Here is a 26,097-nt window from a genome sequence, read left to right as displayed (position 1 = left end):
TGCCAGCAGGTCTCGAACTCCCTTAACCGAAGGGTGGTGGTATTCGGTTTGATAACCGATGTGTCATGCATGAGTCTAAGGAAACATCGGGGGTGAAATGCATTTCAACCTGACGACCACAAAGGCGAAATTAATAACGGAAGTTTAGATTTCTTACGACTATTACAGACCTTTATAATATATATATATATATATATATATATATATATATATATATATATATATATATACTAAATCAAGGGAGGTTAGGAGAAATGAGATTCGGTTAGACGGAGGTTCTACGTAAGAAACATGTCGCTTTATATATATATATATATATATATATATATATATATATATATATAAATAATATATATATATATATAGATATATATAATATATGATATATATATATATATAATATATATTTATACATATATATAGATTATAAGTTAAGTCAAATGAATATCTCGATTTCACAATATAGGCCTAATTACCTCGACTTTAAAACAAATGTCTTGATTTTATAATATAATTATCTTGATTTCACAACATAATCATACTGATTTCACAACATAATTATCTTGATTTCACAACAATTATACTGATTTTACAGCATTATTATCTTGATTTCACAATATAATCATACTGATTTTACAGAAGAATTATCATGATTTCACAAAAATTATACTGATTTCACAACGATTACACTGATTTTACATCATATCTTCTTGATTTCACAACATAATCATCTTGATATTACAACATAATTATATTGATTTCACAATACAATTATCTTCATATGACAACATATCTTGATTGCCCAATACAATTATCTTTATTTTACAATATATCTCGATTTCGCAGTGCAATTAATATAATGATTTTTCAATATATAGAAACAATATAATATCTTGATTTCGCAGTGCAATTAATATAATGATTTTTCAATATAGAAACAATATATCTTGATTTTGCAAAAATTTTGCAAAATGAAAATTTTTGCAAAATTTGTTTATAAAAACATACCCAAGGACAAGAGTTCTGAATCCCGCCATTATAGAACCATCGACCCCATAGGAATTTGCCCATATTTTTTTCCCCGGCTCGGTTACCCATAGAAAGCCAATAGTTAAAGGTGTATCGGGAAAAAGATGTTGAACCACTTTAACGATTCGTGGGCCTATAAATAGTACCAAACCTATGGTGTTGTCATTGATCGGGAATAACAGTATACAAAGTTAATCTGAACGTTCAGTCTCTCTCTCTCTCTCTCTCTCTCAATCTCTCTCATCTCTCTCTCTCCCCCTATATATATATATATATATATATATATATATATATATATATATATATATTATAATATATACTTTCATTTTTGTCCATGCAGTAGGAATATATATATATATATATATATATATATATATATATATATATATATATATATATATGATACATAAGTATCACACATAAGCATTACCATTTTTACTAAAAAAAAAAAAAAGTTTTATCTTTTCAAATACCAAGCCACCAATTACCTCTTAACATCGAATTCACTTTATATCGGAAAAAAATACACCCAAATTCAAATATATATGTAAAAGCTCCCTTAACTATACGAGGAATCGAACTTATATTTTTGTAAGTAGTATATAATATGATATAAAACGTATTTAATAGACTCCGGGTTTCCCGTGATTTTTCATCATTTTCGACGAGAAATTCAACATATTTCAACATCTGTCCGTAAGCTCTCTGTTTACCCTTGGTTAATGAACCTTTGGTTAATGAACATTAAATACCTCGCTCGCTAACCAGTCTGGACAGCAGTGTTGATAAATGAATGTATCATTTACGTTCAACGCCGCCTCACTAATTAGTCAGTACTTTTTTCTAAAGACGCGGTAGGAACATTCGCGCTAAAACTCCGAAAAGTGTAACTGAATCACTTCAAAATTTCAGTACTCACAGAATATTAAATCCAACAGAATGCACCATTAAGCATTTGTCAGGAGAGGGTGAAGAGTCAGATGCAAGAGAGAGAATAGGGACGGAGGTACTATAAGGGTTCATTTCAACCCTCCTTCCCTGCAATGGCGAAAGGTTTACTTCCCAAATTAATGAGAAATAAAAGCTCGGGCTTGAGGTCAATAAATCACTCCTTGGACTATCAACAGCTTATGTTTACTTTCTAAATGCAGCATTCCTTATCTTCAGCGGAAAGTGGGTATGTTTTATGCCCAGATCCAGTGGGCACTTGAGAGATGTAGATCGCTACCCAATGATTCGGTTTGCGTGGAATGAGTTAAAAAATTTATATATAAAATCTAAATATAACATATTTTCCTTACGCAACGCATGGAGAGAGAGAGAGAGAGAGAGAGGAGAGAGAGAGAGAGAGAGAGTTACAAGGCGATACAAGGATTAGGATGTCTCAGAGGAGATAGAGAGAGAGAGACCCTACCCCTCTTCTCAAGGGGATAAAAATTGAGAGAACTTCAGTAAAAGAGGCTTTTAATAATTGACTAAATGATAAATCAACACCTTTCTCAAGTTATTACTCCAGTCATCACTTCCTCTACAGCATCCTGTTCCTTTTCAACTTTCTCTCAGAGAGAGAGAGAGAGACAGAGAGAGAGAGAGAGAGAGAGAGAGACTGTCCACCCTCATCTTCCCCATCTCCATATTCTCATTTCCTCTCTCCTTTTCTCTGCTCGCATTTCTTCATTTTCCTATCTCTCTCTCTCTCTCTCTCTCTCTCTCTCTCTCTCTCTCTCTATTGATACCTTCCTTCCTCCTTCCTTTCCTTCCTGCATAAGGCAACGGGGCCAGCCGATAGGAAAAGTTTATAAATAAGTCGCCACTTCAGAGGAGGAGGAGGAGGAGAAAGAGGAGGGGTAATGATGTAAAGACGGCCTGTGAAATATCGCGTTATCGAAGAAGTGAGGGGTTCACTTTCTTGTACTCGTTTCAATTTGCTGTTGGGTCTCTCTCTCTCTCTCTCTCTCTCTCTCTCTCTCTCTCTCTCTCTCTCTCTCTTTTTCCATTCGTTGTGTAATAGAAACATGAAATATATGATAGCTCATGACTTCCATTTTTTTATCTCGTGAAAAAAAGGGAGGGCTCTCTCTCTCTCTCTCTCTCTCTCTCTCTCTCTCTCTCTCTCTCTCCGTTCGTTGACTGCCATTTTATTATCTCGTGAGAAAAGGGATCTCTCTCTCTCTCTCATATCAACACACTACCAACACTCAAATGACGAATATATTCGTATACACTCACTCATTTACACATACACAAATTAATTATGCATACACACAGAGTAAATGTAAGGCCCATTTGGGTACACAGCGAGAGAGAGAGAGAGAGAGAGAGAGAGAGAGAGAGAGAGAGAGTCCTACAGAATTCGACACCAAAGCTGTCTTTGATAAATTATTCCGCAAAGCTGTTAAAGACAATCTGTCTGGTAAAGGATTGTAATGTCACACTCCATACATTAGTCTCTCTCTCTCTCTCTCTCTCTCTCTCTCTCTTTTAACGCAAGAATAAGGAAGGATAAAAGTTCTTAATAATTAAGACTGATCAGTTGAGCGAAGCTGTTGAAATTAATATAAATAAGGAGGCATAAAACATGCTATTGAATATAGAAGCAAATTTTTAAAGTCTTCGGTCTACCTTAACAATTACAAACAATTACAGGGAATTGTTTAATTGCTTCATTTCATCTTTGTGTTAAGCGATTTAGTGCCCTTCATATAGTACATTTATTGACTGACGCTACCATAAATATAAAAAATAAAAATTAAAGAAACCTACACAATATCACTTTTGACATATTTCTGGCAGCCCTACATTTTTTAGTTGTTTTCTCTGCAGTTGCCAACCTTGCTGTATCGAGACCTATGTATTACAAATATTACTGTAGTACACAATAAGGCAGTCCACCATTAAAAGAAGCCAAGTGGAGGGTTGTGAACCCTTTGATGAGGGAAAATCCACCTGAATGACGTATGGGTCCCCTCTCAGGCACTATAGTAGATTCACATCAACCGTGAATCTGATGTCTAGGCCAGTCCCTTACGACGCTCATGATTGGCTGTTGGTAAGCCAGTGACACGGCTGGAAACTCTCAGTCTCTCTCGAGAGAGTTCACATAGGCAGGATGTATGTTCCACCTCTCCTGAGGGACACGTCTTTCAAAAGTATCCCACAGGAAAGGTGGAGTATACATCATGCCTATATGAACTCTCTCGAGAGACTGAGAGTTTCCAGCCCTGTCACTGGCTTATCAACACTCCAATCAGCAGCGTCGTAAGGGACTGGACTAGACATCAGATGCACGGGTGATATGAATCTACAATAGCTATTTAGTGTGGTGGCAGCGTGCACTATTGGAGGGTTGCAGATCCTACGTAAAGAGGAAATGCTTCCTATGCGCATATACAACATTTCCTTGATCGCCAACTGCAATCAAAAAGTTTTACTTACAATTATATACTTATATACTTTCTGTATTTCCCATTACTTTCTGTTACTTCTTTTGAATAAAAACCTTAATATTCTTTGGAAGCTTCAATTTCAAGTGAGTGGCCCCTGTGGTGGGCTTGTTCCGTATGAACAGGGTTCATCTTCCGAATAATAATAATAATAATTAAAAAATCCTCATAGTAGCACAAGTCTTCAAATGGAGAAACAAATCCACAGTTATGTAAATGTACATATATTTAAATTTAAAATCAGCAAAGATAGCTTTCGGGAATCTGTTCGGTTCCCCTTATCAATCTGATAAGAGAATGATAAGGGGAACCGAACAGATTCCCGAAATCTATCCTTAAAGTTTTGAATTTAAATATATGTACATTTACAATAACTGTGGATTTGTTTCTCCATTTGAAGATTTGTGCTACTATGAGGATTGTTTAATAATAATAATAATAATAATAATAATAATAATAATAATAACAATAATAATACTAATAATAATAATAATAATAATAATAATAATAATAATAATAATAATAATAAATATTAATAATAATAATAAACGGAAACTGGTCAAAACTCCCATTTAGAACCAGCAAGGATTGTTTCAGTGTATCCTAAATATGAACTCCTACAACATATATACATTAGTCTACCTTTGCTACGAATACGAACTAAGAAAACTACAGTTACGGAATGAGAATTGGACGAGAAAAATTAGATAAATGCTAACTGAAGATTAATATAAAATCAGGATATGTGTCATTCACTTCCACGTGACATTACGTAACCAAAAATAAGCTGTAACGGGGCTGAGACACAGTCGTCTAATAAAATCACAAGTATTTGACAATTCAAAATTCAAATTCATAACTTGATTCATATGAATACGACTATTAAGCATTTACAAAAACTACAAGAACATATGTATTGGTCAAATTACTTATCCCTCAGGTCTTACGACATGATAAAATCAGCTAAGAGACAATCAAGAACTACTTTCAGTTGTACGAAGTTTAAGATACATGAGATAAAACCTTCTATATTAGTCTGTATAAATTCTTTTAACTTCATTTTTTTTTTTTTTTGCTTTCTGTGCAAAATATTATTAATATTTACCCCCGTGCCTATGGCTACAAACAGCATCATGTAATATTTGTATAAACAAATGCAAGATATTTAAAAAAAAAAAAAAAAAAAAAATCAGCTTAAAAAAACAGTATTTCAATAATAATGACAATAACAGAAATTTTAATGCCTTCTGACGAATACTCGAGTCGACCAAAATTCCCATGATTAACTCAAGCTGTAAGCTCTCTCTATCGTCTTCTCTCTCTCTCTCTCTCTTCTCTCTCTCTCTCTCTCTCTCTCTCTCTCATTTAATCCTGTTAAGACTTAAGAGGCTTACTTTATCTAATCAACTTCTGATCAGTCACTTCAATGAAGAGGTGACCTGATATGGCTAATCACTTCCGCACTGGTCCTTGGGAAGTGCTTCGACATTCACGAAAATTCGACTTTAAAATAAAATGTCGAAGACTACGTAGCTACACACTCCCTCCACCCCCCCACACACACACAAATATACAGATATGTATATAGATATCATGTATCACTGAATCACGAAGATATGGAACGTCATGAATGTATAAACAAATAGAGGCAAATGCTACGAAGGAAAAAGTGAAACAACGGATAGATTGCTAGGTAGACCCTTTGACATATCGGTACTTCATTAGCAGACTCCAGCAAAGGACCATGTGTCGAAAGGCCTGGAAAACGTTTTCCTTCCTGGACTTGACTTATGATACATACATACATATACATACTATTATTATATATATATCATATATTATTATATATATATATATATATACATATATATATATATACATATATTAATATATATATATATATATATATATAGTATGTATAACTGAATCACGAAAGTTTGGAACGTGATAAATCCATAAATAAAGGTATAAGCCAGGAAGGAAAGATAAACAACGGAGTTTCTGGAAGATCTTTCGACTCGGCGTCCTATACTCAGCAGGTAAACTGTTTATCTGTTGAGCAAAGGACGTTGAACGTCGAAAGATCTTGCAGAAACTCCGTTGTTTAATTTTCCTTCGTGGCTTTTACCTTTATATAATAGTATGTGAGTAATCATAATCACTTAGGTGATTTATACATCACTAGAAAATAAACAAAAGACTGGGCGTATTTGAACTTGAATATCAAATTTAGGCCAAAGGTCAAACACTGGGGACTACGAGGTCATTCAGCACTGGAAGGGATACTAGTTAGTTGAGGAGAGGATAGAAAGTAAGATGGACGAAAGAGAATATGAAAGGAGGTACAGTAAGAGGAATGAAAGAGGTTGCAGCTAGGGGCCGAAGAGACGCTGCAATTTGTGTTGGGGGGGGGGGGGGGAAGGGTTTGTGCACTGAGGAAAGGTTTCTTTGTGTGTGGTAAAATGTTGTTGTGTCTCTGTTGGAGAAGTGTTTCTTTGTGTGGGATGAGATGGTGCTGTGTGTGGGGGGGAAGGGTTTGTGTGTGGGGGGAGAGGAAGGTTTCTTTGCGTGTGGTGGGATGGTGCTGTGTAGGGGAAGGGTTGTGTGTGTATGGGAGGAAGTGTTTGTGTGTAGGGGAAGGATTTGTGTGTGGGGGCGAAAGGATTCTTTGAGTGTGGGAGGGAAGGATTGGTATGGAGGAGGAGTTAGTGTGCTGGGAAAGGCGTGTGTGTGGGAGGGAAGGGTTGGTGTGTGAGGGGGGTGGTGGAGGAGGGTCTGTGTATGAGTATACCCACTTTATTTCTTTAACGACTAATTCATTTTACAAATAACAGTTTCTCCAAAAACGTCATTGTCACTAAATAAACATCTATCTATCAATTTTTCTTCTCTCCTCATCATATCCTCATTATCATCATCGTCACCATTACAGTTATTCATTATGAAACCTCTTTACGAAACTCTCTGCAATCCTATGTGTTCCCAGAATCTACGATCTTCAACGGCTAATTTATGTATGTATGTATGTATGTATGTCCCGTAAGCAAAATATATACATATATATATATATATATATATATATATATATATATATATAGTGTGTGTGTGTATGTATGTATGTATGTATATGTATGTATATGTATATGTATATGTATATAATATATATATATATATATTTTTTGTTTGTATATGTATATGTATATATATATAAATGTATATATGTATGTATGTATGTATATGTATATATATATATATATATATATATATGTTTGTATATTTATTATGTATATTGTATATATATATATATATATATATATATATATATATATATATATATATATATATATAAATAATTTTAAACCTTTCTACTACATACCAAAATCGAGCTTCTTTGGTAAGTTTACCAATACAATAAATGAACTTCACTAAAACCTCTATTAAAATAAAAACACTATCCTAAACATATTTACCCTTTTACCTTTGAAGCATACAATATACCCCAGTAAGAGATAAAAATAACAGTGCTTCTGACGTGTCAAATGTAACACTCAAAATGGTAAAAATAAAACACAAATTGGGAAAGCCATTCGGAGTGATACAGACATGCAACATTCGTTAGTTACCCTAAACCTTACGATAAAAGAAAACGGTATCGCCAACTTAACTTCCCCCCTCCCCCGGTACCAAATCGAGAATGAAAGAAAATGTACTTTAAGTAAACGTATGTAAGACTTACTATAACGTAGCTGTAAAGCGGTAAGCTGAAGTAAGACGACTTAATAAACGAAGAGAGATAGAATACCTGTCGAGCGGTTATGACAGAAAAGATAATAACAATAATAAATTAAGCAAAATGGAAAGAAAGAAGACAACCACGAGCCATCGATAAGAGAGATAACTTAAATAAATATGACTTGTTTGAAGTGATTTCAGACTTTCGCTTAATAATAATAATAATAATAATAATAATAATAATAATAATAATAATAATAATAATATGAGTTACTAAAATGCTGAGCAAAACCAAGTGTTGTAAATGTAAATAAAGAAATTATATATTAGGAATATATATAAAAAACGGCTGTATATATAATATATATACGTATATATATATATATATATATATATATATATATATATATATATATATATAGGTACGGGGATACGGAAGGACATGGCACATTACATGATTCTTTATTGCTAGCGACGTTTCGAGGACAAAGTCCCATCTTCAGGCTAAAGGCAAGAAATAAATATTACATCATTACCAAACAATTAGGAATGTTAACGTAAAATATTATAAATTAAAGTATTTCTAAGTAAAATTACGAATTTAAAAACAATCTCAAAGAATGAGTATTTACATCAATACATAACATATTCAAGAAAAGAAAATGTAAAATCATAAAAAACAAAATTAAAAATAATTTCTAAGTAAAATTACGAATAAAAACATTAAAACAGAACATAGTTGTATATATATATAAAAATATTTAAAAATGAGGAAAATACCTTGCTCAAGCAGAGTCCGCCGTTCCGTGTCAGGACGGTGGAAAAAAAGTCAAGAAGAGGCAAAGAACAAAGTGACGTGTATTTATGCTATATACAAAGGTACTGAGGTAGTATGGTTGTTAAGTGAAGGTACCAGTTTCTTAATTGCCAAACTTTCAAGAACGAGGAGGTGGTGTTCATAATGGTGACGTCATAATGACCTTAAAGTTGTTATAATCTATCTCTGCCCTACAGATTCTGGCGTGATTCCTAATATTTGATTGTTCCGGGGTGGATAATTTGCTGCCCGTCGGTAACTACACCTCTATGAGCATCGCATCTCACTTTGAGCAACCGGCGCGTACTTCCTACGTAGGTCTGCTGATTACATCGGCAGCAATTAATTAAATAAACACTACACCGGATTGCATCAAGGAGGCAATTTCTCTTTGTGTTTTAGGAAGCTACCAATATTTCTAGGATTTATGCAAGTGAATCTGGTATCAACTGCTGGATAATGGTGGTTTAAAATTTTCTTAAGGGAAGGGCAAAAACTTCCTATCATGTATATAAGGTATTTTAATATAGTATCTAAATTTTCTGTGCTAAATGGAACTGGACTAGGTGGATGAAAAAAGTTATTGATGGTATTTTGATGTATTTAAAAAATAATCCCGTATGGGTAACAATTGCTTTTGAAAAATCCCTCAAGAAATTATTATTTCGTCATGGAATAATTTCCAACTTGATGTTAGGTTTATAGCCCTGTGGAGGAGTGTTGATAAAGAAGTTTAATTTAAAATTATTAAAAAACAAAAACTGTAAAAATTCAAGCCAAGACCGGTAAAGGTAGGTTTCCTGTAGATTCCTATGTTAAAACAGTTATCTTTACGAACTACCATTGTATCTAAAAATGCTAATTGTCCATTTTCTTCTAATTCACAGGTAAATTGAATATTTTGATGTTTGGAGTTAGCATATTGTAAAAATGAGTCGCTATGATGCCTATCTTTAAACAAAACAAAAGTGTTCATCCTACATACCTTCGGTAAAAAAGTGGTTTAAAAAGACGGAGGGCAATTGTCCAGCAGTTCCCTTTCAAATTTGAGCATAAAAATATTGGCGAATGTACAACTTAGGGATTCCCCATACCTACACCCTCTATTTGCAAATAAACTTGTCCATTAAAAATGAATAAAGCAGTGTCCCGCACTGCTAATTCTAACAATTTCCTAAAATCATCACGTTTAAAGCACTATATTGTAGTATCGTCTTCTGTAAAAATAGTATCTAAAATAAAGCTGATGGTTTCCTCCACAGGTATATAGTAAAAAGTGCTTCAACGTCGAAGCTTGCCATGGTTAGGTCAGAGTCCTGGCATAAAATACTGTTCTTAACAATCAAGAGAGTTGGTTAGATTATATCATTTTTAAAATGATTCTCTAACAGAGGTGTCAAGAATTTAGCTATTTTGTAATCCTGTAGTATAGGATGAAAGGATGGGTCTCATAGGGATTCCCTCCTTGTGTATTTTTGGTAGGCCATACATAACACCCAATGAAGAACTGTTACATAAAGATTTTCGTAAGTTGTTTGATCTATCGTTTTATTATCTTTCAACGTTTTCAAGAACCGGTTTATTCTATCCTCGTTTTTAAAAATTAGTTGTAGTCAATGTCACCCATGTTTCTAAACTTGGTAGCGTCTTTCAGAATTGTTTCCATTTTGTGAATATACTCTGTTTTATTCATTATGACGGTTCCCTTGCCTTTATCGGGTTTAGAAAAAATGATATTGCCGTTTTCCTTTAGTTTCTTAAGGATACCAAGGTCCTGTTTATTAAAAAATGGTGCCCATCTTGGTTTTAGTTTGTTAAAATTGATATGGGCAAATGTGGACAGGTCGTTTTGAAACTTCGAAAGGTCAGTATTCAGAGCTAAGTTTTTTAATTTTGCAAAACTTTAAAATTTCAAATGGTAGAAAATATTCATAATATGAAGGTGTGTAAACCGGCAAGCAAAAATCAGGCCTAAGATAAAGGAATTCCTCTCCTTGGTTAAATTGTATCAGATAGGTTAAATACTACCTTTATTCCCTCCTTCATTGAATTTATGGTGTAATGATGCCTAGTTTCTGAAGCTTGTTTATTATGCGTGTTTTTTTATTTCATCAAATGTAGTGGTTAAAAGGTGTTTAGTCAGTAAGCAATTGAATATAATCAAATCAATAAGTGTAAAGTTTTCTAACAATTTCATTGTGCAAAGGTTGAATGCATTTTTTCATGTTCTTAATTAGCTTTTTCTTTTTCACAAATCTCCAAGTTTAACAAAGTAGTTGTGGAATCAGAATAAAACCTGGTATTATACAAAGATTGTACTATACAATTTGAACTTCACAAAATTCGGCACAACATGGTTAAGGCTACAGTACTGTAGAAACTCTAGGTCAAGCTTGGCCTTGGACAACTTTTTCAACAATTTGCGACATTTCTGCAGCAAATATCTGTTGTATCTTTTCACTATTAGGTCCCGAAAATGTACTAATCCTCTCGATCTAAGTCGCACCAGAAAGAGCAGGGCAAACATCCAGGAAAACATCGTGGATCTTAAGGGATAGGCGACTCAGTTCCAAGAACACGGCAACACAGACTCCACTACGTATCTTCCTCAAAGAAAAATCCACATAAAAATATGATGGCCATTGAAACAGGCGAGGTTTACACAGCGTAGATCCTCATGTTCACAATAAGATATTCTTCATCGCTGGTGGGCTAATCCTCGATGAAATAGGTACGGGGATACGGAAGGACATGGCACATTACATGATTCTTTATTGCTAGCGACGTTTCGAGACAAAGTCCCATCTTCAGGCTAAAGGCAAGAAATAAATATTACATCATTACCAAACAATTAGGAATGTTAACGTAAAATTATTATAAATTAAAGTATTTCTAAGTAAAATTACGAATTTAAAAAAAATCTCAAAGAATGAGTATTACATCAATACATAACATATTCAAGAAAAGAAAATGTAAAATCATAAAAACAAAATTAAAAATATTTCTAAGTAAAATTACGAATAAAAACATTAAACAGAACGTATGTATATAATAAATATAAAAATATTAAAAAAATGAGGGAAAAAATACCTTGCTCAAGCAGAGTCCCCCGCCGTTCCGTGTCAGGACGGTGGAAAAAAAGTCAAGAAGAGGCAAAGAACAAAGTGACGTGTATTTATGCTATATACAAAGGTATATATATATATATATATATATATATATATATATATATATATATATATATATATATATATATATATATACCCCATAGGCCAATCACACACAAAGTCTCACAAACCAGACATGACTTCCATGATGGGGTTAAAACTATAAAGTATATGTTAAGTGAAGAATGATTAGGCTAATGTTTTGGTAATGTTTTCGTTGCAAAAACATTATTCAAAAATACTACTCAAGACAAGTAGTAGTATATGATTAGGCCAGTGTTTTAATAATGTTTTCCTTGCAAAAACATTCTTAAAAACATTATTAAAAACAAGTAGCAGTGTATGATTAGGCCAATGTCCTAATAATGTTTTCCTTGCATAATCGTTATTCAAAAACATTACCAAGACAAGCAACACTGCATAAATATATTTCAAGATTGCCAAAAACACCTGGATGATAACATAGAACTCTTAAAAGGCATTTACACATCAAGTGAAGAGCTTTACAGATAATTTTCTAATTCACCCGGCCCAAAATATTTGGGTTTCTCTTACACTAAATAATTACTTTCAAAGTATGAAAGGCATTTCAAAATGGTTCCTATGACATGATTTCATTTCGAATCACTTGAATGACACTGATTGCCCCAATACTAAAGGGGGCAGTAATTCCTTTATACCAATGCATCATAAATCAGCAGCTATGCCCTCTTGGCTAATTAAATTCGTCTACGGTTATTCAAAACATATGAGACCCTTGAGAATCTCTCTCTCTCTCTCTCTCTCTCTCTCTCTCTCTCTCTCTCTCTCTCTCTCAGAAAGTAAAGCTCTCACAGTTACATAATAAGCCATAGAATCTTGTTTTTTATCAAAGCAATGTTTAAATTCTCTCTCTCTCTCTCTCTCTCTCTCTCTCTCTCTCTCTCTCTCTCTCTCTTCTCACATAAAAATCCTGATCTCAAAATTACATAAAAATGCAGCAAAGAATTTTGTCCTTTAGCAAGGTAGTGAGAAGTGGGATATCTCTCTGTCTCTCTCTCTCTCTCTCTCTCTCTCTCTCTCTCTCTCTCTCTCTCTCTCTCTCACACACACACACACACACACACACACACAATACACACACACACACACACACACACACATTTAAGAAAAAGACTGCTCTAAAAATTACGGAAAAATACGAAGAATATATTCCTTACGGTACAGTAGTAACCCTTTCATAATCTGAGTTGGTTAACTACCAAAACATATTTGGAATCATTATCAAATTCCTACAGGAGATCACGAGAGATTCTTTTTCATCAACTAATTATTTGTTACAAATCCAAAGATAAGCATTTAGATCACCAAAAATACCTCTTACGCCAGCAAAACAGGTCATTACGACAATCGAAATAAAAAAATTTATGCATAATCCCGCACCTTGATCATAATGCATCTAATAAAATGCTAATTTATTAAGCCAACTAATTTCACTGCGTGGAAAGTTTCGAAGCGTTCATATGTGACTAAAACTTACAATATACAATATTCAAGTTAAAAAAAAGTCAATCTTCATATTACAGGGATTTATCAATAGGTTGCAAGAGAAAACAAGTAAAACTTAACCACGGCCCGGTGGTGACCTGTCCTATATCGCTGCCAGAAGCACGGTTATTGCTAACTTTAACAGCCTACAAAATGAAAACTACTGAGGCTAGAGGGCTGCAATTTGGATGTTTGATGACTGTTGGGTGGATGATCAACATACCAATTTGCAGCCCTCTAGCCTCAGTAGTTATTAAGATCTGAGGGCGGACAGAAAAAATGCAGACGGACGGACAAAGCCGGCACAATAGTTTCTTTTACATGAAAACTAAAAACGTGAATGTCATGCAAATAGACAGTACTTACATACATAACTACTAATAATAAAAGAATTGCTATTAATAATAAATAATTGCTATTGTTAATAAAAGAATTGCTATTAATAATAAAACATTGTTTCTGGTTATTAGAAATTAATTTCTCGATACAGTGTGGTTCGGATCCCGCAATAAGCTGTAGTTCCCGTAGATAAGTAACCATCTGGTTCCTAGCCACGTGAATAAAAATCTAATCATTCGAGCCATCCCTAGGAGAGCTGTTAATCAGCTCTGTGGTCTGGTTAGACTAAGATTTGCCTAACTTACTGATGTCAATAGTATAACTGCCCAGTCAAACGCTAAGGAAATATTTAAGAAATTCTGAAATCAAATCACACTAATGTCAAATGCCATATAATGCTCCGATTTTTATCCCAGTACTTGCTGCTACTTCTTTTAATTAGACGACATATTCTTTGGTACCTTGAATTTCAAGTCAATGGCCCCTGTGAGATTTTTCCAATATGAACATGGTACATCTTCTCTGAATAATAATAATAATAATAATAATAATAATAATAATAATAATAATAATAATAATAATAATAGTTTTTGAGATTTGATAGTTAACGTGGCGTTTATTTCCCGTAGACTAAATTAAAACCAGAAATCAGTGCGCAGAATGTTTAACACACACACACGAAACACATATAGATATATATATATATATATATATATATATATATATATATATATATATATATATATATATTATCTTTATAAACATCTAATTCGTTCATATATCGATTTCCATTCGTTATACAATATGAGTTTACCCAATATCTGCCAATACTTAATTCATTTGTGGGGGAGGGGATTATTCTCAATATATATATATATATATATATATATATATATATATATATATATATACATATATATATATATGTATATATACATATATATATATATATCTATATATATACATATATGTATATATATATCAACAATAATGAAAAAAAAAAAACTTTGCAACTGCATATTATTATGCATCGGGTACACATTGTATATCGCTACATATGTTCATGTCTAATTATTCCTGAATGCTAATCAATTCAGGTTAAAAAAATTAATTTAAAAAAAACTATAAATTATCTATTGTCTCGACACAGTACTATAAACGTAAACAATTACGTGTATAATAATGGACTCATTATATCATAGATATAATGAATGTAACTATTCTTTTTTATTTTTGTGTACAGTGTACCTGTACTGTACCAATAATGTCAATAATAAAGGTAATGAAGTGCTACAGTGAAAAAGGTTTTGCAATAAATAGCAAGAATCTGAGTACAATTGATAGTTTTTATATATCGTTCTTTTATACAGAGCAGAAACAAAGATTAATGTCTATGCATTCATTTTTTGAAGCGAATATTTCTGTTACAGCAAATTACAGACATTCACTTTAGCAGTTAATATTTCTGTTACAGAAAAGTACAGAAATACTTTTTAGCAGTTAATATTTCTGTTACAGAAAAGTACAGACATACTTTTTAGCAGTTTAGCAGTTAATATTTCTGTTACAGAAAAGTACAGAAATACTTTTTGGCAGTAAATATTTCTGTTACAGAAAAGTACAGACATTTAGTTTAGCAGTAAATATTTCTGTTACAGAAAAGTACAGAAATTCAGCAGAGTACAGATGTACTTTTTACCAGTTAATATTTGTTACAGCAGAGTACAGACAACCTTCTTAGAGGTTAATATTTCTGCTAAAGCAGAATACAGACAATTAAAATCATAACCCGGGATTAAAGTAATTAAGAAGTTTGCCGTCCCGTAGTTGCTGTCAGAAATAATATCTGGAATAAAACCAAAATCAACTACAAATCCACATTTCAACAAAAAAACCTACTAACGAAAACTGCCAGGGTTACATAATCGATAAATGCTGTACTTCATAATCGATAGGGAGGAGCGGGTGGGGCGTGAACGTAGATGTAAACAAAAAATAAAAAATATAAAAAAGGCGGATCTCTGAGATCAGAAGGACCCCTCGAAACACTCACTCTCTCTCTCTCTCTCTCTCTCTCTCTCTCTCTCTCTCTCTCTCTCTCTCTCAAGACACTGCCGCGATGGAACGTAGACGTACATAGAAAATAAAAATAAAAAACTAGAAAAAATAGAAAAAAGGCGAATCTCTGAGAATCTCTGAGATCAGAAGGACCTCTCTCTCTCTCTCTCTCTCTCTCTCTCTCTCTCTCTCTCTCTCTCTCTCTCTCTCTTAAGACTCTTCTTCCTCAAGTTGCCTTAGGCAGATAAGTCACGAAAATCTCCTCCAAGGACACGCTGATAGTTGAGAAAGGATCTATTTCCATCGCATCAATATTTGGCCGATACTCCGTGGCTCTTCTTCCGCCCCCGTGTGGCTCCCGTGATGAGCGAGACATAACAGTAAACATCGAGGTTATGCAAACCATATTCCTGCTGGTGAGAGAGAGAGAGAGAGAGAGAGAGAGAGAGAGAGAGAGAGAGAGGGTCATTACGTTTGATGATCCAGAACAGAAATGAGTTCTATTATAAAACACAGTTTCTGAATCGTCCAAAAAATGTTGAGAGAGAGAGAGTGAGAGAGAGAGAGAGTGGTCATTACATTTGATAATCTTGAACAGAAATTAGTTTTGTTATAAAACACATCATTGTTTCTGAAAGGTCTCAAAAATATTGAGAGAGAGAGAGAGAGGGAGACAGAGACATTGGCCATTACGTTTGATAATCTAGAACAGAAATGAGTTATATTATAAAACACATAATTGATCTGATAGGTTTCAAAAATATTGAGAGAGAGAGAGAGAGAGAGAGAGAGAGAGAGAGAGAGAGAGAGAGAGAGAGAGAGTGGTCATTACATTTGATAATCTTGAACAGAAACGAGTTATGTTTTAAAACACATAATTGATCTGGATGGTCCAGAAAATGTAGAGAGAGAGAGAGAGAGAGAGAGAGAGAGAGAGAGAGAGAGAAACCAGTTAATGGATAGGAAAGCAATATAAAATTTAGGACAACGGCCAAACTCTGAGACCTACGAGGTCACTCAGCGCTGAAAGGGAAACAGTGAAAACCTCGCAGCTGCCCTATGAGACAATTCTTACCGGAGGGTGAATAGCGAGATGGAAGAGAGGGAATATGAACGGAGGTAAGGTAAAAGGAAAGAAAGGGGTTGCAGCTAGTAGCCGAAGGGGGACGCATCAAAGAACTTTAAGCAATGCCTGCAGTGCGCCGCGTGAGGTAGAATGCAGGTAAATGAAAATAAAATCCCTGTTGGCAGCAGGTTTTCGCTAATAGATCCTCGGCCCAAATGGCTGAAATATTTGGAATAAATTATTATTTGGTGCTATTCGTATCAGACACCTCCGCGCATCCAAAGTCAAGAACAGTATGGCAGTCAGCCAAAATTCCGCCCGAGATGGCCTTTGTCTATGCTCTACATCATGCACAACCTACAAAAACCCGAACCTGCATTAAAATTAGAACATTCTCCGTTGTCTAGCGACTCTCAAGATCAATAACTGGTCTGCCTAAGTGGGTATAAAGAAAGACATACATTTTTTAACATAAAATTCTTGAATGTTTATACAAAATGCACAAAAAGTGACAACCTTTGCCAAAAATCTGTAAGCTAACAATCGGAGGTGTCGACTCAGACATCTAAGAAAAAACATCTGTATATATTTGGTAAAACATTTTTATGATCATCAGGATATCATAAGACATTCCGTAACTGTTCTGCATTTAGAAGAAAAGACTGTCTTCGAGGTTTGCATGTTGTACTTTCATTTCAAGTCTTCATTCTAAAATTGCAAGAATAACCGACGCTCTGAAAAATTGAAATACATTGGAAAAAAAATGTACTTTGAAAGGTGTATCTTAATATAGAAAGAGTTATGCTTCTGTGAACAATATCAAAAACCTTTTCGGTCCAAGACACGACTGCAGCAGTAATTAACGCCTCTCTTATGCCGCGCCCCAAGAGCAGACAAGGTTACGTTTATCTATAATCCTCCTTGGCAGTAGAGCTGCGGAGTATATTAAACGAGCATTGTCTCATCCGCTTACACGCCCAGGTGTGTGTGTGTGTGTGTGGGGTGGGCGGCGGGGGGCGGGGGGGGGGGGGGGGGGGGGTGGGCGGGGGCTTCGGTTTTACCGTTCCTCAAAAGATTTGGAGACAAGAGAAAGGTGGAGCAGGTGCTGTACAGATATATACCAGTATTCTTAAACAGGATTTTTTTTTTTGTCTGTCTGTATCGCCCAGCTCTGGTGAAAATTCCTCACAGAAATAACATTAGAATTAATTCAAGGTGAAATAGTCATCAAAACGAGGTGATATATTCCAGAATATAAGATTTGGCCCAAATGCTAAGCGCTGGCACCTACGAGGTCATTCAGCGCTGAAAGGGAAATTGACGAAGGTTTGAAAGGTGCTACAGGACGAATATTTGCTGTTGCAATATGAATCAATTATTGGGAGCTGGTGGAAAAGAAGATGGAAGAAAGAGAATAAGAACAGAGGCACAGTAAAATGAATGAAAGAGGGTTGCAGCTAGGGGGTTGAAGGATCGCTGCAAAGAACCTTAAGTAATGCCTACAGTGCACCGCATAGGTGTGCACTGACGGCACTAACCCTTAGGAGGGAACGAGGTGGTATAGGGCTCCGAAAACACGCCCCTCCTAAAAAAAAATCTATTATCTCAACAACAGAGCTGTGTGAAGGCCATCACCAGAGACCTTCATATTGCGTAGATGCAATAACGTAACTTAGACTACAGGAAATTTAAGTCTCTGTACAAAAATAAAATAAAATGAAATAAAATAAATTCTTCGAGATGATAAAATGATCTCGCAAAAAATAAAATAAAATAAAATCTTCGAAATGATCAAATGATCTCGCAAAATTAAAATAAAATAGAATAAATTCTTCGAAATGATAAAATGATCTCGCACAAATTAAATTAAATTAAATTAAATTAAATTAAATTAATTCTTCGAATTGATAAAATGATCTCGCAAAAAGTAAAATAAAATAAAATAAATTCTTCGAAATGATAAAATTATCACGCAAAAACGAAGAGGAAGGTACTCAAGCCTTTCGTTAAATATTTTGAGAATATATCTAGATTTTCGGCGATTATATATATATATATATATATATATAATATGTATATATATATATATATATTATATATAATATATATATAATATATATATATATATGTATATAATGCTTTCTCGGTTACAAGCTGAAATGTTTAACTCTGAGGATGTAGCCTATACGTCAGGTCTGCGCAGCTAAGTCGAGCGCTACGCAAGATAAACTGAGCAAACGTTGAAAGGGAGGCGAGTTATGTATTCATAACTAGTGTTATTGAAATGCCGGAGGTAAAACATTAATAGACAAATACAATACAACACAATACAGAAGCTAAACTAACATAAACCTCAACAGGTATAATTTTTCTGGAGAAAATCACTATCAATACTGAAGACAATTGAGACAAAAACACAAGAAAATTCCATAATTATATTTTTTTCATTTCTGTTAGGAATATCACTTGATGGCGAATTACAACTAAGGGCGGCCTACTATAGTAGATTCACATCAACCGTGCATTTGATGTCTAGGCTCGTCACTTACGACGCTCCTGATTGGCTGTTGATAAGCCAATCACAGGGCTGGAAACTCTCTGTCTCTCTCTCGAGAGAGTTCACATAGGCAGGATGTATGTTCCACCTCTCCTGAGGGATACTATCTCTCAGGAGAGGTGGAACATAGATCCTACCTATGTGAACTCTCTCGAGAGAGAGACTGAGAGTTTTCAGCCCTGTGATTGGCTTATCAACAGCCAATCAGGAGCGTCGTTGGGGACTGGCCTAGACATTAAATGCTCGGTTGATGTGAATCTACTATAGCACCAGTTTATGTAATGGCATTTACGGATGGCATACAGGAACCAGTTAAAAAGCTGAATGACGCAAGGTTCTCTTGACTTGATGCAGATGAGAACCACTGAATTCATCCGGATACAGGGAATGCAAGTGATTCATCATCTAAAATAAATAAATAAATAAAAAAAAGTTACCCTAGTTCCAGTGAAGTGGTTTACAAATAAGTACAGTTACCCTGAATTTATGCCTTATACGGAATGTGATGTATAATTTCAGTCAAATATTAATATTTCATTTCTCTTACACATACACACACACACGCACACACACACACACATATATGTATTATATATATATATATATATATTTATAATATATATATATATAATATACATATATATATATTATATATCATCATTATTATTATTTCACCAGACCACTGAGCTGATTATCATATGTTACAAAATATACACAATTATATTATTATTATTATTATCATATTATTATTATTTATTATTATTATTATTATAATTACTTTACCGGACCACTGAACTGATTATCAAATATTACAAAATATACACAATTATATAATATATATATATATATATATATATATATATATTATATTAGTATTCATCTTTTTATCAGACCCACTGAGCTGATTTATCAGCCCTCACGGTTGGACCGAAGGATTTCTTTTTACTTATATTTAATTTTTTTCTTTTTTCATATTTTGTCAATTAAATTACAATACCTCAAAAACGTCGTAACTGGACTCATTGCAAATAAATGGGTTTTTTCTTATCACCAATTTTTGCAATGGAAAAAAAATTGGGTGCTATAGTGTATCTGGGGACCGAATATGAAACTTGCAAAACACAATTGCAATATACTCCTCTAAATACAGTTAGACTGCATCAATGCAAAACTTTTCCCCACAGTGATAAAAATAAATAAATAAATAAATAAATATATGTTATATATTTGCCAGTGACCTTATATAAGAGTGATTTCAATTTTGTAATTAGTAAATTGCATACAGTACCATAATATACAAGTATATATACAACATATATAAATACTTGCATGCAATTTAACGCATTATATAACAAGCTTCTTGACTTGAATTTCCATCTAATCTTTCCTAGTATTGACTTCTGTGTCTTAGACCAATTCATACCCTATTTGAATGAATATAATATATATATATATATATATATATATTATATATATATATAAATATATATATATATATATATATATATATATGTTTTTTTTTTTTTTTTTTTTTTTTTTTTAATACCTCTGATTACATAATTAAATCGCACTAACCAAACACCAGAGCATAAAGAAACGAAAGTATGGAAAACAGTAAACAGAAGAGGAGTAAGTGTTTATCATTTACCCATACCTGTCGTTTTAATTTAAGACCTGCCCCAACTCCAGCCCCCCCCCCCCCCTCCCCCGCACCTTGCTATCGATGCTGCGGCCTCCAACTGTGGCGTTCGTGTAATCAAAGTCAGCTGGATGCTTAGACGTTTCTCCCATAAAGCATATTATACGAGGTCCCTTTTTAGCTACAACTCTCTTACTTCAACCACTGTTGATTACATGGGACCTATGAGGTCATTCAGCGCTGGAAGGGAAATTGAAAATAAAATTGGTTTGAAAGGCGTAACAGGCGTAACTACGAATCATTCGTTAGGAAAGGGTAGAAAAGTAAGACGGACGATCGTGACTATGAACGGAGGTACATTAAAAGGAATGAAAGGGTCTGCAGCTATGGATGGCAGGAATACAGAATTGAGGTCAAAGGACAAACGCTGGCACCACGATTGTCAGCAGAGGGTGGGAAGTCAGACTGAAGAAAGGGAATATGAACGGAGATACAGTAAAAGAAACTGGAAGGTTTGCAGCTACGGGCCGAAGGGACGCCACAACGCTGTCATAATGGGACTACATCCTTGTCACTCCAATCGCCCGGTTTTCAACCAGTTGGCTTAACTCATCATCTCTGATATCTTTCCTACAACTTTTCAGTATAAAATAATTTGTATATAAAATATCGCTCCTAATTTTATTCCGCCAGTTGATGATGTCATGAACCATTAATCTATACGAAACTGTTTCCATTATATCAAAAACATTTCGCATACAAGAGATAGCGCTTCGTTTATGGCCGTAACTTCGGAATAGCTCATAAAACAGTTTAATCCATAATAGCAGTTATTTACTTACGTTAAAAGTAATTAGTCAGACAGTGTAATCCTGATAATTCATGAGCTATTTAAGCTCTGCACTTAATGGCTTAAGCTTATTATTTTTAATTTGAACGTCTTACAAGACTTCGTCTGCGAAGCATTTCACGTTCAAACTCACAATCAACTTAACAATTCGTAAAATTAGCAAATGTAATATTGAAAGCATTTCTTTTGGAGTCACCTCAAGCAGTATCATTACAGGAATTGAAAGAGAAAAATGTATTTCTTTTTTGGGTAAATATCGGAGGTGACGAAGGACACCACTCGAAATTCTAGTTGCAGAAGGAACCATCACTGAAGCTATTCAAGAAAACCTGGGCAGAGGTTCGTCGTCTACAGGCAGCAAAATACTGAAAATTCTTTAACAGAAGTTTTACTGTTATTATTATTATTATTATTATTATTATTTATTATTATTATTATTATTATTATTATTATTATTATTATTATTATTCAGGAGATAAACTCTATTATTATTATTATTAGTATTATTCTGGAGATAAGTCCTATGATTATTATCATTATCATTATTCAGGAAATAAACTCTATTATTATTATTATTATTATTATCATTATTATTCAGGAGATATACCCTAATATTATTATTATTATTATTCAGGAGATGAATCCTAGTATTATTATTATCATTATTACCCAGGAAATAAACCCTATTACTATTATTATCATTATTATTCAGGAGATAAACCCTATTATTATTATTATTATTATTATTATTATTATTATTATTATTATTATTATTATTATTATTATTAGGAGATAAACCCTATTATTATTATTATTATTATTATTATTATTATTATTATTATTATTATATTATTATTATACATCACAGCAAGAGCCACCGACTTGAAAATTCAAACCTTCCAAAGAACATGGCGTCCATTTGAAAGAAGTAACAGAAGGCAATGGGAAAAAAAAAAAGATCTTTCAACACATCAAAATCAAGGCAAACCTACGAAAAATCAATCAAGATTCATTAGAGCGAATACCTTCTCTTTTTTTATATCCTTTGCTAAACGAGAGGAAGATTCCCCTCATCGATCAAAGTCGGCCAAAGTCGGCGATCTGATTTCCCTGGCATCCGCCCAAAAGACATTCATTCGCCTTCATTATCCATTCTTTCAATGGAAACCTTCAATCAACGATCTCGCCCGGGATTAAGGCCAGTTTGCCATTTTGAAAACTCCAAAAAGGGGCAATAAACCCGCTGAACAAGAAGGATGTGTGGTGGTGTGTGTTGTTTGTGTGTTGTGTTGGGGGGGGGGGGGGGGGAGGGGGGGGGGGAAAGGAGGGGGGGTGATTCCATCTTGGAAGCCCCACAGTCCTTTTTATTTTAATGGAAATCTCATCCGCATCGCATAATGGGATTGTGGAAATACTTGTACGTACACAATCACAATCACATGTAATCACACACTTGCTGGCTAAGATACCTCAAGTGTTTTATAAGTATTCTCAGTTGCAAAATATGATTGTGGAAATACTAACACATTTACAATCACAATCACAAACACTCACACTTGCTGGGCTAAGATCCTCAGATCTTTTAAAGGGACTCTCAATTGCAAAGTATGACTGAAAATACTCACATATACACAATGACTATCATATACAATCACACCTTCTGGCTAAGATCCTCCATTGCAAAATGTGATTGTGGAAACACACAAACACAATCACATACACTTGTTTTTATAAGATTTTTTCACGAATGCAATTTGTATTCGGGGAAATACACTTGCTGAATAAGACCCTCAAATATATTATAAGGGTTGTCTTCAACTGCAAAAGGTGAATATGGAAATATTCACACATACACAATCACAATCACAGACACACACACACAAGTGGTGGAGGCCAAGATCAAAACCATTTTACGATTATTTTCGCCATCATAGCCGGTTATAGTGAAGGGGGTTCATGACCCTCGTAAACTCAGCCATGTCATAAACATTCATTTAATCACTCTCGACTTACTTAAAAAAAAAATTGGCACAAGACAGGAAGCAAACATATGTTATGGACAGGTTTCAGACGTCATAGGATATTAAAAAAAATCTTTTTTTATATATAATACATTAATATATCAACCCTCTAACGTTCCTTTTTGGGTAAATAATTTAATGTATTTCGAACGAAGCTCGATATGATTTCAAACATTTCACAAGCCTTGAGTTCACGAAACTTTTTAAAAACAATTATAGTTCCTTGCAATTAGAAATGCACATTGAAACCAGACACGAGAGAGAGAGAGAGACAGAGAGAGAGAGAGAGAGAGAGAGAGAGAGAGAGAGAGAGAGAGAGAGAGAGAGAGAGGACTTCTGACGTGAAAGGTATTAGTTTTCTCTTCTTTTTTTTTCAGGCAAATACCAACCTCATTTATAACCATGTCTCGATGACCACTAGTAGTGAGAAGCCGTAATGTTTAGAAGTACTCAGGAAGGAGAGAGAGACAGAGACAGTTATTAGTGGCAATAATTATTTCCACCCACGATTCCACGGTCAGTAAATATGATCTATGCATTGTAAACTCAAAATGAACATTGACAGCCAGCCCCTTCGGCCTCCATACGAGAAGTGATTTTTTTTTCATGGCACTATTAACAATTTGCCGCAAACATTTGCAAGTCGTAAGTCGTTTACTTCCTCGTCTGAAATCCTGATAGTTACTATTGGCAAAATAAACTCTAGCGGTTTCGGGAAATCAACGCTAAACACAGATGGCTGACAGGAGCCACTCAATCGTAAAATATGCTTCTTCATAAGCTCTCTATGCTTGCAATTGAACTAACAGGTTAATGCGAATGGTCTAAAGGGGATGGTATATAATACAGAAAACTAATAGCACGATGCAGTGTGGTTAAATCAGGATGAGCTTGCTTTATAATTGCCTTAAAGCCAATTATATACGACGCATTGTGCCAAATCATACCTCCTTTTACATACACATGACTGATATATTAGACGTTCCAGAACATATCAAAACTAATAGCATCTTTTAGGCGAGAAATCAGGATGAACTTGCTTTATAATTACCTTAATGCCAATTATACACGACATATTGTACCAAATCATACCTCCGTTTACACACACTGATAAGACGTTCCACAACATACCAGCGTCCAGCCATTCGGGAATACAATGAAACTTTAACATAAGCATCCAAGAATATAAATCTTAATGTATACGAGCGTAAAAGCTCGATCACCCGATTAACCGAGAAATGTAATAAGATAAAAAAATATTTAGGCCAAAGGCTAAGCACTGGCACCAAGAAGAATGACCAAGGACAGAGGTACAGTATAAGGAAGAACTCAGTGGTGCCTACAGTATACAGCGTGAGGTGCACTGACGGCAATACCTCCCATGGATGATCAGACAAATATTATGCTTTCTCCCAACATTTTCAAGCGTGACTAACAGCAGAGCGACTTGGAATGTCTTGGAATGGGTGGCGACTTGGAATGCCTTGGAATGTGATGTGACTCGGAATGTGATACGGTCCTTGATTATACTCTTTGTCCAATTAGAACTTTTCTATTGTCACGTAGAACTCTTCTATGGCCCAGTAGAACTTTTCTATTAAATAGTACATTTCTATTGCCTAGTAGAACTGCTCTATTTCCTAGCAGAACTTTTCTATTGCCTAATAGAACTTCTCTATTGCCTAGTAGAACTTTTCTATTACCTAGAAGAACTTTTCTATAACCTGGCAGAACTTTCTATTGCTTCGTCGAACTTTTCTATTACCTAGTAGAACTTTTCTATAACCTGGCAGAACTTTTCTATTGCTCCGTCGAACTTTTCTATTGCCTAGTAGAACTTTTCTATTGCCTA

General features: G+C 34.2%; 1 protein-coding gene across 8 annotated transcripts in view; it reads right to left on the bottom strand.

Moving 5' to 3' along the window:
• The window catches only part of LOC135216414 (muscle calcium channel subunit alpha-1-like), an 821,008-nt gene that overhangs the window by 514,919 nt on the left and 279,992 nt on the right, over positions 1-26,097 (bottom strand). The gene's annotated exons all lie outside the window — the stretch shown is intronic.

Source organism: Macrobrachium nipponense, chromosome 6 (assembly GCF_015104395.2).
Source record: "Macrobrachium nipponense isolate FS-2020 chromosome 6, ASM1510439v2, whole genome shotgun sequence".
NCBI classification, from domain to species: domain Eukaryota; kingdom Metazoa; phylum Arthropoda; class Malacostraca; order Decapoda; family Palaemonidae; genus Macrobrachium; species Macrobrachium nipponense.
Note: the sequence above shows the minus strand (reverse complement) of the source record. Positions and strands in the feature narration are given on the sequence as shown.